The sequence below is a fragment of the Pinus tabuliformis genome, chromosome 1_1 (genome assembly GCF_031772625.1).
Source record: "Pinus tabuliformis cultivar Carrire ecotype Pingquan chromosome 1_1, CPIR1, whole genome shotgun sequence".
In the NCBI taxonomy this organism is placed as follows: Eukaryota; Viridiplantae; Streptophyta; class Pinopsida; order Pinales; family Pinaceae; genus Pinus; species Pinus tabuliformis.
The window spans coordinates 610,233,843-610,249,471 of NC_142297.1; positions in this window are offsets into that span (position 1 = coordinate 610,233,843).

Below are 15,629 nucleotides of genomic sequence, written 5' to 3' on the forward strand. Positions count from 1 at the left end.
CCAACTAATTATCGATTGCAATACCCTTGCATGACAGGGATAATAAGGATAAATTTTATTGGTAACAAGTGTCACAATAAACAGTGAAAATAATACTATATTAATATCTCAAAATTGTTGTTTATGTTAAGAGTGTCACAATGAATAGCCAAAATAATATTATATTAATATCTCAAAATTGTTGTTGATGTTACAAGTGTCATAATGAATAGCGAAAATAATACTATATCAATATCTCGAAATTATTGTTGATGCCACCATTATATAGATGTTTTCTGGAACGATATTAATGGATGATTAATATTATACTTGCATTCCTATCAATGAGGCCATGATGGTAATTAATAAGCTAACTGACCCTGATACGACTAAGTTAGTTGAGCTGTGCCTTACCTCTACCTTTTTCAGCTTCGAGGGAGAATTCTATGAGCAGACTTGCGGAGTTGCCATGGGCTCCCCCTTGTCCCCCGTCGTGGCGAATCTCTTCATGGAGGAGTTTTATTTTTTAAAAAAACTGATAAAGATAGGATGATTAAGGTGTTCTTCAAAATGAATAATATTACAATTCAAGAAAGATTTTTTTTTGGTGAAATCACATTCAGAAATATATGGTCGACGTGTTTCAAACCATTCATTATGGTTCATCATCAGGACTAAAGTCAATGTGCAAGAAAGTTAAAGTCCTAATACCATCTCAAAATGGTTGGTGTAAGGATCTCACATGAGGTGTTATTGATTGACAATAGTACAATGGAGGGTGTGTCAAGCATATTTGGTGAGTTGCATGGAGAGTCCATATGCTTTGGTAGTCTTAGTGATTGCCTCAAAGCTATTCCTAATATGGTTAGGATGATATACTAGCACATAGGCTAGGAGGACCAAAGATGTCTTATCGAGTAGGATGAAGGACAAGGTGACTTACCATGTGATAGATTATGTTTGTTTTCTGTGGTAGGGTAACAATGATGATAAGTGAAAGGAAGATATGTGAATGCCTGAAAAAAAAGGGACATGATCTTCATTAACTATCACATATCAACTTAAATGGATGATAACATGATCTCACATTAGGCAATTTATTGTTCAAGTATGCTTTATCTAAAGGAGGCAACCATGGGTTGTTAAGTTTGGGTGGTGAAGACACAACATTGCCTAAGGTGAAATGAGCACTCTAACATTCTTTCCAATTAAAGGTGCCTAGCTTGGGTTTTGATTAAAATATGTTGGTTAGGTGTATTCCATGATACAAGCAATTAATACTCATTCTCAACTAGTAAAGTCATGGCAATGTTGTACAAAGACCAATGTTCTTGAGTGGTATGAAATACTTGATGAACATGAAAAGTCAAGTCTAGTGAAAAATGGTATCACTCGTATTTGAATGTGGAAATGTCTCTTCACCACCAACATCCTTTTTATTGAAGGAGCTAATGGGACTATGTTATTGAGGACATCAACAATTCATGTGGGGGAGAATGTAAGGACCCAACTTGAGGTGCCATTGGTAATGACACAATGAAGGGTGTGCTAGGCCAAGTTGGCAAGTTGCATGCCAAGTCCATATGCTTTGGTAACCTTAGTGACTAACTCATGGTGATTCATGAGATGGTTAAGGATGATGTACTAGCACACAAGGTAGGAGGACCAAAAATCTATTGTCAACTAGGATGAATGACTGACAAGATCCTAAATAGCAGGATATAATGGAGGATAATGCATCTTAGTAATGTGATAGATTGTATGTGTTGTCCATGGCAAGGCAACATTGTTGATAAGAGCACTGAAGATATGTGAATGCCTAACAAAGGAGAGACATGATCTTCTTTACTATCACATGTCAAGTTAGATCGATGATAGCATGGTCTCATGTTGGGTAGTCAATTATTCAAGCATGCTTGGCTTAGTGTAGGTGAGAATGGGTTGCTTATGGTCAAGTGGTTGACGTGACATTTCCTATGGTGAAAGAAACCCTCTAATATTTTATATAGTTAAAGTTGTCTAACTTGGATTCGGCTATGACGTGTCAATTATGCGTATTCTAGGTAATATAAGTGGTTGATGGTCATGCCGAACTAGTAAGGTCATGCTAAAGTCACATAGTGACTAGGCTTCTTGAGTGGTATGGGACACTCAAGTGGAAAAAAAAAACCTTGCCTCGTGATAGTTGGTGATGCCATTTAGAATTATGTTGCACAAATAGTGCCACAATGTGCAAGAAGGATAACACCACACCAATGCCTCATAATTATTAAGGACATCGATCTACACTCTACTAATGTTATTCCAAGTGGCATCTATTCAATGGTGGCACCAACCATTTTGAGATGTTGGCATGGCATTATCCTCCTTGCACATATAATTAGCATAACACTCAAACATGATGATATTTATCCTCATCCACCGCAAGAACCTATGAGACATTCCTCACAATAAGCACTTTAGTTCGACTATGTTGTTGGAATAAGCAACCTATGTTTCTTTTGTTTAGAAGTGTCATTTTACCTCTATGAAGTAACTTGAGAACCATTATTTATAAGTTCTTTTGTTCCTCAAAGCCATACATACTTTTGTTTTGATATGTTATTACGATAAGTAGTAGGTGTTACTTTTGTTCAAAAACATACTTTTACGTTCGTTTGATAATGTACAAACCATTATTAACAAACCAATGCTATGTTTGGCTATATTACTATTAATGAGCGCACCCTTCCATACAAATTTTTCATAAATTTACATCTAGTCCCAACCACTTACGGGGAATCGAGCATTAATAAATAATTTGATATATCATTACTATGTTTTAGCCCCTAACATAATTTAATACGTATTAAGAGTTTAAGTGAAAAATGAATACCTTATCTCTAAATGGAAAGAGAAATTCTCAAAAGTCCATAAAAATTTGCACCCAACAATCTTCTGAACATGAATGAGTGCACCCCTTTAACTTCTTATAATGGTATAAAGAAATATATTAATTAGTTTTTATATTGTTGTTTTTCTTTTAAATAAATTTATTGGTTTTTATATGGTTTCTTTCTTTTTAAATAAGTTTATTAAATTTGTTGGAAGAGAAAAGGCAATTTGGTTATTATAAATTATTAAACAAAATTACTAGAAATTATATTATCACAGTTGAAATTTATAAAAATATGTAGAATTTACAATTTATTAATTATCATAATTGAAATTTACAAAAAAATACTAGAAATTATATTATCACAATTGAAATTTATAAAAAAAATATGTAGAATTTACAAGTTATTGAGAAAAATTATAAGAAATTATATTATCATAATTGAAATTAAAAAAATGATGTAGAATTTCTCTATTATAATGAAAATAAGAAAATAAATTTATAATATAAATATTTTTTTTCTAAGTTAAGCTAATTCTATTACTAAAAAAATATTGTACACTGAGGCTTTAGCCTGTGCATATCCATGCCTTAGTGTTGGGCAAAAACAACAAAAACAGAGTCCGGACTACCCATAATGGGAAACCAGTCCGAATCAAAAAACTATTGCCAAAATTAACTTGTTGCCACGTAGGGGAAACCAACAATTTCGCAAAGTTTTTTATTAGTTTTCAAGGAGATACAAAAACCAACCAAGTAACCAAATACCAACAATTTTTCCAAAAGCCCCGTAAAGGAAACCAGAAAGCAAAATTCCCAAAACCTGAGAATAACAGACACGTGGCAGGTTGTGTAGCTGATCAGGTGCGAGGCGGAGACGACGGGTGTTCCTCCACGATGAAGCATCGGTAATCCTCCATGTCGACACCTGCCTGCTTTGAAGCCTCCGTGTTGTCTGCCTGCTGTGCCAGTTGTTCCTCCTCGATAAAACAACAGTAAGGATCCATGTCTTCATCGTCATGCTGGTCCTGGTCCGTCTCCTTCCTCGTTTGCTGCATCCCTGCACTGTGAGTGCTCTTTTGAATCATGGCTGGTTCTGCACTGGTGTGGCCACCACCTTCAGTGGCCTGCTCCTCAATTGTTCTGGAATGGTGGCCACCCTGAATTGCTTGCTCCATCTCATGAAAGGTTATGGAGATGGTGGCAGTGATGATGGGCATGTTCATGGAGGAACGAAAGATGAATTGGGTCGAATGGAGATGCGGCTGTGGATTGGAGGGAATGCCACTGGGAGGCGAAGTAGCATTGGAAGGAATGCCACTGGGAGGCGAAGTAGCATTGGAAGGAATGCCACTGGGAGGCGAAGCAGGGGGCGTCAGATGGAGGCGGTGAGGTTGAGAGCGGCCTCTTCCACTTTGAGTGTTTGGGTAGCACCCTATAGTCTGTTGGGCCAAAGAGGATGTGGATTCAGAGGCCGGAGAATGAGGGGGACGAGTCAAGCTTCCTATACTTCCACCCCTGCGACTACGCATTCGATGTCGCGTTCTCGGCATGTTGACACCAGGGGTTTGAGAATTTCTTCCGGGATTAGGCTTAGAGTGTTGAGAGGGCTCAGTAGAATTAGCGGGAAACTCAGAGGAGGGACTAGCTACAGAGGCTGAGTGGAAGACGAAATGGCAAGCCAGGCTTTGAGTGAAGTGAGTTCCAGGGCCTAAATCAATGCAGTAGAGGAGGTTGCAGCGCCTCCCCGTAGTAGTGCGAGAACTAGTTGTTGTAGCTGCCTGAGGGCAGAGACATTGCAGAGGCAGAGGATAATGGACAAGTGCGGTGGTATGCTTATCACTAGAAGTCATGTTTGCGTGGAGCCGAGGTAGGTAGTTGCAGACTGGTTGAAGACGACGCCCACTTAAATGCCATTTATGGCTGGTGTTAATGCCATTTTTAGACTTATGTGCCAGATTACAGAGGGCCATGTGGTATGGCCACATGCTGTCCCGTTCTGCTGCCACCTTACTGTCGTTGCTAGGCACCCGCATCGGGGAGTATAATATAAATCTTTTAAATGTACATTTAAAATTAATTTTTTTATAAATACAAACGTCATATTTTACGCTGTGTTGGCTATACATCAATGATGAGATCATGGCTTGGGAGGCCCACATTGACGACTTATTTAACTAGATAATAGGTTGAAAATGCATAAAGGAACATAGATGGAGAAGTTTTTTTAGAGTATGACAAGTTGGCCTACATACTCCCTTGATAATGCAAGGTATATAGTGAATCAGGGCCATCATAAACATTAAGGTTTTTAAGATAGGATAGAAGTTGAGAGGAGAGGAAAAAGATGAAATTGAAATTGAAATTGATTTTTATATTAATATTCAGAAAAGTCAAAATAATTTTACTAAATGAAAAGAAAAAGTTGAAATGGAATTTAAATTTATATTAATATTTATAAAAATTAAAATAAGTTTAAAAAAATAGAGACTATAATTATCATGAGAATTTGATAGGAAATAACTCTTTACAATAATTATGATGATCATGTTATAGATGATTCTATGATATATTATTCCAAATAAATCCTCGTAGGATGCTTCCCCACATTTATGAATGACATTCCTAGTAAACTCATCAATATAGATTAGCATGCCTCACCATGAGGATTCAAATTAGACCTTTGCAAGCATGGAACTAGATAAATGACCAACAACATTGACAACAATAAATTATGCTAACCCCTTGAGCTAACAAAGTATTTACAATATATGTGTTTATTATATAAAGATTATGATTCATGGAATCTATTGTGTGGAGCATATCAAAGGAAAAGGATGAAGTCAATGTCTCTTATCACTTAAAAGATTATAGAGTGCAATTGTTTGTTTTTCTTGTGATCAATTAGAAAGTGAAGGATCCATGCATTGGTTTATTGTTGATTGTCCCTTCTCAATATTACTTATCCTTTAGGATCTTAATAGATTAGAATCCTTGTAAGGATTTATTGAATTCTATTTATATGTCTTTTATGTTTGTTTTGATGTGCATGTGACATTGAAATAAAAATATGCAATTTAAAAAGAAAAAGGTAAAAAAATAAAATAAATAATCTAATATGTCACTATAATGGTGAAAATGGAAACATTGTTACAATTTGACAACAAATAAAATAATTTAATCTATCGCTATAATGATGAAAATGGAAACATTGTTACAAAATTAGTAACAATATTAAAAAACCCATTACTTGGTATCGATGGTTATTAGATAAAATAATGTGGTCTATGTTGTCCACATTTATTCATGATTCATACATATTTTGTTGCATAAGGATGTCATTCATGATTGATGTATTTTGTAGAGATACAAGGATTATATTCTTGTAATATAAGTTATTTATGAAGTCTATCAAGTATGAAATGCTATTTTGAAAGGAAGGTATTTTTGAACATGGTTTTAGGAATAATTAAGAATTATATAAGTAAAACTGAGAAAGTTTCATTTTACATTAGTTGTATTAGATAATGGTAATGTACAGGCTTTAACATATCATGATTTGTTAGAAAATTATATATTACGGAGCAATGGAACACATAAAATATTGCAGAAATATAAACACAGAAAATGCATAAAAACAAGAGAGACACAGATATATGTGGTTCACCCAGTTTGGGCTACGTCCACAGAGAAACAACCAGTCCTTCCTTTTATATTATCCAACAAACTGAAGAGATACAACCTACAACAAATCCGCTGTAACACCCTCTTCGCTCTCAATCTCCTCTCTCTTCCTCACTCAAAATATAGATCTACATAGAAGCAATACAATTCCCTCATATATAGTGAGGGGTTAGCTTAATCAACACTCCATCTTTTTTAAGAAATACATCTATAAATTCTCTGTTTCTTGTTCCAATTATTATTGCATTCTCATGGTTAATACTTGAATTTTGTTTTGCTCATGTTATTAAAACCCTTCGTCTTCTTATTTTGCTTCTTCCCATGACTCTTAATTATTAGGTTTGCAACCTTCAAGGCCTAGCCATTCTTGTTGTAGGTGATGATTTTCTAAACTAGAATTTGTCATTGCATTTTATATAAGTCCAACTCCAATCAATCTTTAAAATTTCTACGAAGTTTTGAGTGATGTCCTGGGCACTGACTCCCTACAACTAGGAGTTGTCTCGAGGATTACAATAATAGAATTAGGGCCCATAGGAACCATAGATGATTGAAGGGGACCAATTCCTATAGAGGGATCAGATGTATGGACATGCACTCCTTCCCATGGAAAAGGTGTGGATACAAGTGTTTAACCACCCCCTAATGAAAATGCACCACTTACTGAAGAAGGTGTAAATACATGAGTATGATCCCATCCCCATGAAAATACTCTACTTTCCATAGGAAGAGTTATAGAAGGAGTTCCTATAGTTAAATAGGGTTTGAAGTAGTAGATGTAGAATTGACAAGGATATGTGGCATGCTGAGGGTTGACATCCCAAACAAAAAAACACCACGAGAATAAGAGGCTAATGTCTAAGTGTCCATGCCTTGGGTAGAGATACTTGGAAGAGGCATAAACCCTCCAAAAGCTAGCCCAATAATGACAGGGGGGTGATGATTTGGGTACTTGGGAATGAAGGATTAACTCCACCCCCCATAAATAATAGATACAAGAGTCTAGACCCCACCAAATCCAAATGCATTTGAAGTATTATTCATTAAGGATGAATGTGATGAAGAATGAGTAATATAACTTGGATTATGGAAAAACAAAGTTTTCATGAGGGGATTAAGAGAAGGATATTCAAGTGGGTTAATTTTTTTTGGGGTAGGATCAAATAGATCCTCGATCTCAATTGGGTCAAGATCGTCCTGAGGAGGAGCAATAACTGGCTCAAGAATAGGGATATCACCATCTAAATTTATATTAAAGCCCTTAGCTTCAAGTTCTTATTCAATAGGTAAACCATTTATGGGATGGTTCACTTCTGTTTGAGTTGGTTCAACTAATTTTGATGAACTGGCTTCATTCAATTTACACTTTTGTGGACATAGATCTGCCTTTTTAGGTGAATGGCCTTGAGTCCTTCTTGACCAACAAAGTGGATGATCAACCACTTTGAATCAATGATTCAAAAGCAACAGAATGACACCACCTAAAATTGAATAAAAAAAATACACACTAAAAAAATCCCCTAAGAGATATCAATAGACAAACTACCCTTCAAAAGTATGGCTCAGAGAACCTAACACCAAACATTAAAGGTATAGAAAAAGGGCCTTTTGGAGGAAAGGTTGGGATGATCAGGGCCTAAGACCTACCAACAAAGGTATGGGAAGTAATTACATTGACCTCTTGGAATGACCTGGTCCAGTGCAAATGCCCACGCTTCACGAGGCACCCTACTGGAGCATTATAACATTTATGCAATGTCTATCTTAGGCACTGTACCCCTGTATTCACTTATGTGGAACCTAAGATAGGAAAATATGGATTCTGACTCATAAGTGACAGAGGGGAACAATCATGGTTAAGGATGATGCAAGTGGGAAACATATCTCAGCTTGAAGCTTTGTGAAGGGAAAATACTCTAATATGTTCCGTAACTCATAGACATTGAGATAAGATAGAGAGGGAGCATTCTTCCTTAACTTTCCCTAACGCGACCTGGTGCCTAAATCTTGCGTGAGAGGAACTTCCTTGACAATACTTGTATGACAAACAACTAGCTAGTCAACTTTTATGTTTAATAGAATGGCCTTGGAGATATTAATCTCCAAACCAAATCCAAGGCCCTAACAGTCCTAGACTTGTTTTTGTTCTTAGATAGAAGAAAAGGTCTAGTAATTTATTAAATTACACATTAATTTTAATTTTATGGCATGTTGTTACTATGGGGAAACAACAATGGAACTAATGATGTGTAAAAACTCAAACAAAATGTGAATTTTGAGAATGTATAAAAATGCACTGCAATTTTACCTTTTCTTCATTGTTTCAATCAAACTATGAACCACTCTAAAATGAATCTACATACCACTTGGAAAAATGAAAAACTTTTTCTTTACCTTTCGAATGCAAACACACTATTACTTTAAAAAACAACATTTTTAGTGTACGTAAAATGAGGCATGAATGCAACTACCAACACATATTCTAAATGCAAACTAAAATAACAAAGTTTTCTTTTCATTTCATAGTTACTTAAAAGAAAGAAGTCAACTATTACAAGACTAAAACCTTGATGCTAAAGTGCAATTTAATTTTCATTTTCAAAGAAACAAAAGGATAAAAACTCAACAAAAGTTAGCCCAAAAAGTTTAAAATAAGTAGACAAACCCTTAAAAATATAAAAAATCTCAACTAGTGAATTAATAAAAAACAAAGAAGATGAGAAAAAGTTACTTCAAATTTTCATGTGTGTCTTTTTTGTTCAACACAATGTGTATGTATAGGTCTTTACCAACATAAATGTGCACATGTACATGCCTTTCATTACAACAAGAACCTACATCGAGTAATTCTTGCAAAAGTTAAAGAAAATAGACAAGAAAAATCACCGAGTAAGTTTTTATTAAAAAATCAAACTCAACTAACGCTAAAACAAGGATATAGAAGACTTAGAAAGAAAGATGAAAACCTATTCTTTTCACTTTTCTACATCTCAAGATAAAAATAGAATATCAATAGACTAACTTCAAGTAAAACATTCGAAAGATCAAACCTTAAGAAAAAGTACTTGAAAGCAAGAAATAAGCAACAACCAAGGAAAGCAAACTAAAAAAAAGAGCAAATCTTATAAGGTGTATGTGATTGTAAATGTAGTTGATGTAGGGGCATCCCTAATTTTCAATGGGAGAGAGGTAAAAAATCATTTACTAGAGGAGTACATGATTCCTCAATGAGTGGTTTGTAAGGATGGGAATTATTTGAAAATGCCATGTAATTATTTAAATTAATCAATTTGTTGCAGTGGTTGTGGTGTTTGTTATTTTCCTCTAAAAGGGTCTTTTAATCCTACATTCATGGATCTAGACTGAACCATTGTAATCTTTATATTACTTGAATTTTAATAAAAATGGGTTTGAGAGTGGTGTGCGAGAGATCTTTATTGCATTCCAACCAGTCCTTCTGCATTATTTAGTTAATACACAGTTCTAATCGTAATAACAATGTAATTTATTGATAGAACCGAGAGGCATTATATGTATACATATTTTGTTTATCAGAGTGATTGTAGGGGGAGCGAAAGAGGGTTGAGGATAGAAGGCACGAGGAGGAGAAACCAAGAGGAGTGGCAGAAAAGCACATAGACAAACAAAGTCTTAACCCCACAGATATATATAATATAACTAAGTGCACCCAATACTTAGTCAATTTAGTTCTCAGAAAAGTTTGTCACTTAACGGAGCCCGGGATCGTCCATTAACAGAACCCGTAATGACAAGAGCCCAAAGATTATGTCTTAGCAACCTTGTTAACTTATCTATTAGACGTGCCAGACTAATGTGAGCGGGTGGGTCTTGCCCGGATGTTTCCACCTAGTGGCACTTTGCAAGTTCCCTTTTCCATTGTGTCGAGACATATAAAGCGACAAAAATAGTAACTGTGGGCCCCATCTATAGGGCTTACCCTAACAGTCCTTACCAAAAACCTTTCCCACAGATCCAAGATATATATAGATCAACTCGATACTAATACTCTGGGTCCCACCCAGAGGGATTACCTCGATGACCTTTGTAAACGTTTTTCCCATTGCGCTAGGAATTCAAGAGTGGGATGGAAGTATTATATGGAGAAAGTGCTGCATAGGCACGGTTCAAAGCCATAAAGAGGGTTGTGGAGGTCCTGCTACAAGAAAAAGAGAACTAAAGAAAATCTTTGGCCATAACTCACATAGAGTTAGCCACCCTTCCGACTCCTCCCAATGTTAATAAATTTGCCTCTGCGATTATTAAAGGGATTTCAATCTTGAAAGAGGTTGAAGGGAACACCGATTCTAGGAATAAAATTTGTAATAAAAGGGTAAAAAGGGGTTGATTCAGAGCAAATCTAATTTAGATTTGCATCAAGTGGTAGCAGAGAAGACCCTGTGTCTGCTTCAAGAACAAGAGGAATCATGCCACCCATAGTTGATCAAGGCGCTAGATGAGGCGCGACAGGAAGATATAGACAAAGACCCATTGCTAATATAGAGGTTTTGTGGGTGATGAAATGATTAGAGGAAATAATGGTTGATTTGGAGACTATTTTGTAGAGAGAATGAAAAGTGGGACATGTGAGTTCAGAAGAGGTAGAATATTTAGAAGAAGAAGAAGCAACATAAGCTAAGGTATTCAACCAAGAGGGCCTCTTCCTAGTAGCTCAAGTCCACAACGACAACAAGAGGGAGAATCCAAAGGCTGAATATCCTTTTCCAAAGGATGAGGAAGAGGAAGAAGAGAAGTTTGTTGCTACAAGTGTGGCAAGCTTGGACATATGGTGTATGATTGTCTAGAGAACATAGAGACATGCCAAAGGAACATTGTTTCCACTCTAGTATAGGAAGATAAAGCATAGTTGCAGGAAGCTGAGAATGTGCCAGAGACAAGAGAGGCCTTGATGATGAAGAAGGCATTGATTAAGCATGAGAAAGAAGATGTTAAGCTAGTCCAAAGGAGAGCCTTATTCCAAACTATTTGAAAAATTCAAGGGAAGTGTTGTAATGTGGTGATTGACAGTGGTAACACTGAAAACCTGGTGTCTACAAAGGTTGTAGAAAAGCTAAAGTTGAAGAGGGAAAAGCATCCAACAACCTATAAGGTGTCCTGGATGCAGAAAGGACACCAAATTTTGGTGAATGATCAATGTGAGGTAGTACTTCAGATTGAAAGCTACAATAAGACTCTGTGTGATGTGATGCCAAAGGAAATGTGTCATATTTTGTTGGGTAGGCCGTGGAAATTTGATAAAGGAGTTGTACATGATGGTAAGAAGAATACCTATAAGTTTCACAAGGATGACATCAATCATACCTTGCTTCCATTACAAGATGAAGGGACTTCTGGAACCAATGATCCTAAATCTTTATTGGTGAGCAGGAAAGAGTTTTTACAACAACTGAAGATAGAGTAGTTGCATTTTCTTATTATTTTCAAACCTAGAGTAGTTGTTACCTCCACTACTATTTCTAATTTTCCTTTAGAGATTCCAAAAATGTTGGATGAGAGGGAAAGAGTTTTTACAACAACTGAAGATAAAGGAGGTACATTTTGTTATTATTTTCAAACCTAGAGTAGTTGTTTTTTTCCGAAGAAAAAAGCGAAACTTTTTATTAAGCATATAAAAAGTTTACATTCTGTTAGAACTTTGAGCAGACCTGCTGGCTCACATGATTGCTGTTTTGATCTTCTTGTAAGTAAGATAATCAAAAATCTCAGTCCTTTTTTGACTGATTGTGGATGATAAGATATGTCCTGATATTGCTGAAAATAAAACTGTCTAGACTTCCTCCCTTCAGGAGGCTTAAGTACAAATTATACTATGCATACTCTAGGGTCTCCTTCAGAGAAGGAAAACAACCCCTTACAAGACTTTATAATAAACCTTTTAGACAGCTGAAAGTGAACAATAAGTTTTGAGTTTACTGTTTGAAGTACTCAAGAGGAAATTTACAAAATATATAGAGAAAGCTGTAACAGAAAATCATTGTGCCCATGAAACTGCAAACAAAAAGAAAAAACGACCCGCGTTCACTGTGGAGGAGCAAAAGGGGGCTGTTGTGAAGTGGATGACTGCCCCTGACTGATTTCTTCTATTGACCAGCTGCCCATATCTTGCTGTAAACTAGCCTTAGAAAGCTGGTCTGCTTCCTCGTTTTTGTCCCTGTAAATGTGGCAGATGGTAAAACTGTTAAAAGATGACTTTAAAAACATAATTTCTTCTAAGAGTGTCTTCAGAATCTGGTTTTGACATGATGCATTCCCATTAACCCATTTTATGACATTCAGAGAGTCTCCGAAGATTTGAATTGTGAAGATGTTTCTTTGAAGTAACCAGCAAAGGAGAAGGTGCACGACAGACATCTCAGCATAATTATTTGTACCAGGTCCTAGCCCTACCGATGCTTTTAAGGAGTGATCAGGGTTCAAGTGAATGCTCAGTCCTGCTCCAGCCTTGTTATTCTGGGATGCTCCGTCAAAATAGGCCCAAGGAATTCCCTCCAGGATAGTAACAGGCTTTTGATGATTTTGAGTATTTTTAGCTTCAGGGATCGGGATGGCAGAGTAAATGGCAGCACAATTAATGGCTGTGGCAGATGTGGGAGTGTCCTTGTCTTGAAACAAACTTTTGTTCCTCGCTAACCATACACCCCAAAAGAAAATAAGAGGCAGATTTCTCATGTTTCCCTCCGGATAGTTCTGCCACCATTTCCTCCAAGCTTCTTCCAAAGGATCTATTCCCCATTGTACCTTTACGTTGAGCATGTGGGTTAACTCCTCCCATATTTTTAGAGAGACTGTACAAGATGTAAAGAGATGGCTTATTGATTCCTCTTCTAATTTGCATAAGGGGCACCTCCCTGGCCCAACTAAGTATCTGGCTTGTAAAATGTCCCACGTTGGGACTTTTCTTTTTAGCATGCACCATAGGAAAATCCTGGCCTTGGCTGGGCATTTTAACTTCCATACGTTTTTCGACCACCAATCTGGTATTCCCCAACCTTTCTTTTTCATTAAGAAGGTATATCCATCTTTTGGGGAGTATTCACCTGTTTTCCCCTGCGCCCAAATCAGCAGATCAGGTTCGTTTTTAAGCCTGACATTTGAACGATGCAGTTCTTGGATGAAAGAAACCCATTCGTTCTTCCATCTGATGTTTATTCCTAATTCTTCATCATTTTTCCAAGCCTGACCCCATATGGTAGAGTGGCCTACTTTCTCCACCTGATTTAGAGTAAAAATTCCTTTACTATCAAGATGTCTGAGAAAGCCAGGTGACAAGGCAAAAGCTTCATTACAACCTACCCAGGGGTCCCTGCCAATTCTAATATGTCTTCCATCTCCCACTTTCCATGCCAGACCTTGTTCAATCACAGAGAAAGCCTCCACCGTGGCCTTCCAAATGACTGAGATATTCTTCTTTTTCTTCTCCTGGCTCCGAATCCAATCTTCCAAAGGAACTGGATCTATATACTTCCTTTTAACCACCCTTGTCCAAAGATTCTCCATCGAGATTAATCTCCAGCCTGATTTAGCTGCCAGGGAAAGACTGAACTCAGGGAGCCTTTTTATTCCCCATCCTCCCCATTCTTTTGGTCTAGCCAGCTTATCCCATGCCACCCAGGGAAGAACGGAACCTAGAGTAGTTGTTACTTCCACTACTATTTCTAATTTTCCTTTAGAGATTCAAAACTTGTTGGAGGAACACCATGACATAGTTGTGGATGATTTTACAATTGAGATTCCGCCTATAAGGAGTATCAATCATCATATCAATCTAATACCGGGAGTGAGTTTTCCCAATAAAGATGCTTATCGCATGACACTTAAGGAGAATGAAGAAGTCAAAAAACAAGTGCAAGAGTTGTTAGATAAAGGACTGAATCGAGAAAGTCTTAGTCTATGCACAATATCTACAATATTGAGCCCAAAGAAGGATGTGGATGGCGTAATTGTATAGAATCCAAAGCTTCGAATAAGATCACAATCATATATCTTTTTCCCTTTCCACACATTGATGATTTATTAGACTATTTAAGTAGTGCTGGTTGGTTTTCAAAAATTGATATGAAAAGTGGATACCATCAAATTATAATAAGAGAGGGATACAAGTGGAAAATGACCTTTAAAACTAATGAAGCATTATATGAGTGGGATGGTTATGCCACTTGGATTGTCCAATGCACCCAGTACATTCATGAAGCTAATGAATGAGGTACTGAAAGAGTTCATAGGGAAGTTTGTAATTGTTTACCTAGATGACATTTTAGTTTACAGTCAGTCAAAGGAGGAACATCTGTGACACTTTAGGTATGTGTTGGAGAAATTACAATAGGAAAATTTACTTATAAATTTTAAGAAAGATTCCTTTTTGAAGTCATATATTGTATATTTAGGTTTTTTCATTTCTAGAGTTGGGTTGAAGATGGATCTAGGAAAGGTAAAGGCTATTGTTGAGTGGCCCTCTCCCAAAAATTTCATGAATTCAAAAGTTTTCATGGTTTGGCGAATTTTTACAAGAAGTTCATCAGGAACTTCAACACACTGAGCACACCAATTGTGGATACAATTAAGAAGAAGCGAAATCCATTTTGGTGGACTGTTGAAGCTGAAATGGGGTTCCAGATGCTAAAGGATAAGATTACAAAGCAACCAGTCCTTGCACTTCCAACTTTTAATAAAGCTATGCAAATGAAAAGTGATACTAGATATGATGCGATTAGAGCAGTAGTTAGCCAAGAGGACATATCCATTGCTTATTACAGTGAGAAGCTCAATGATGCGAGAAGGAGGTATACAACCTATGACAAGGAATTCTATGCAGTGGTTCATGATCTTAAGAAATGGAGGAATTATTTATTGTCTGGGGAGTTTATTTTATATACTGATAATCATGCACTCCAATATATTATGTAGCAACCTAAATTGAACCAAAAACATGTTAAGTGGGTTGAATACTTCAAGAATATTTAATTTGTTTTAAAGCACATAAAAGGAAAATCTAATAAAATTGTAGATGCTTTGAGCATAAGGTAGTTATTATTACTGGAAAGTCAAATTATGG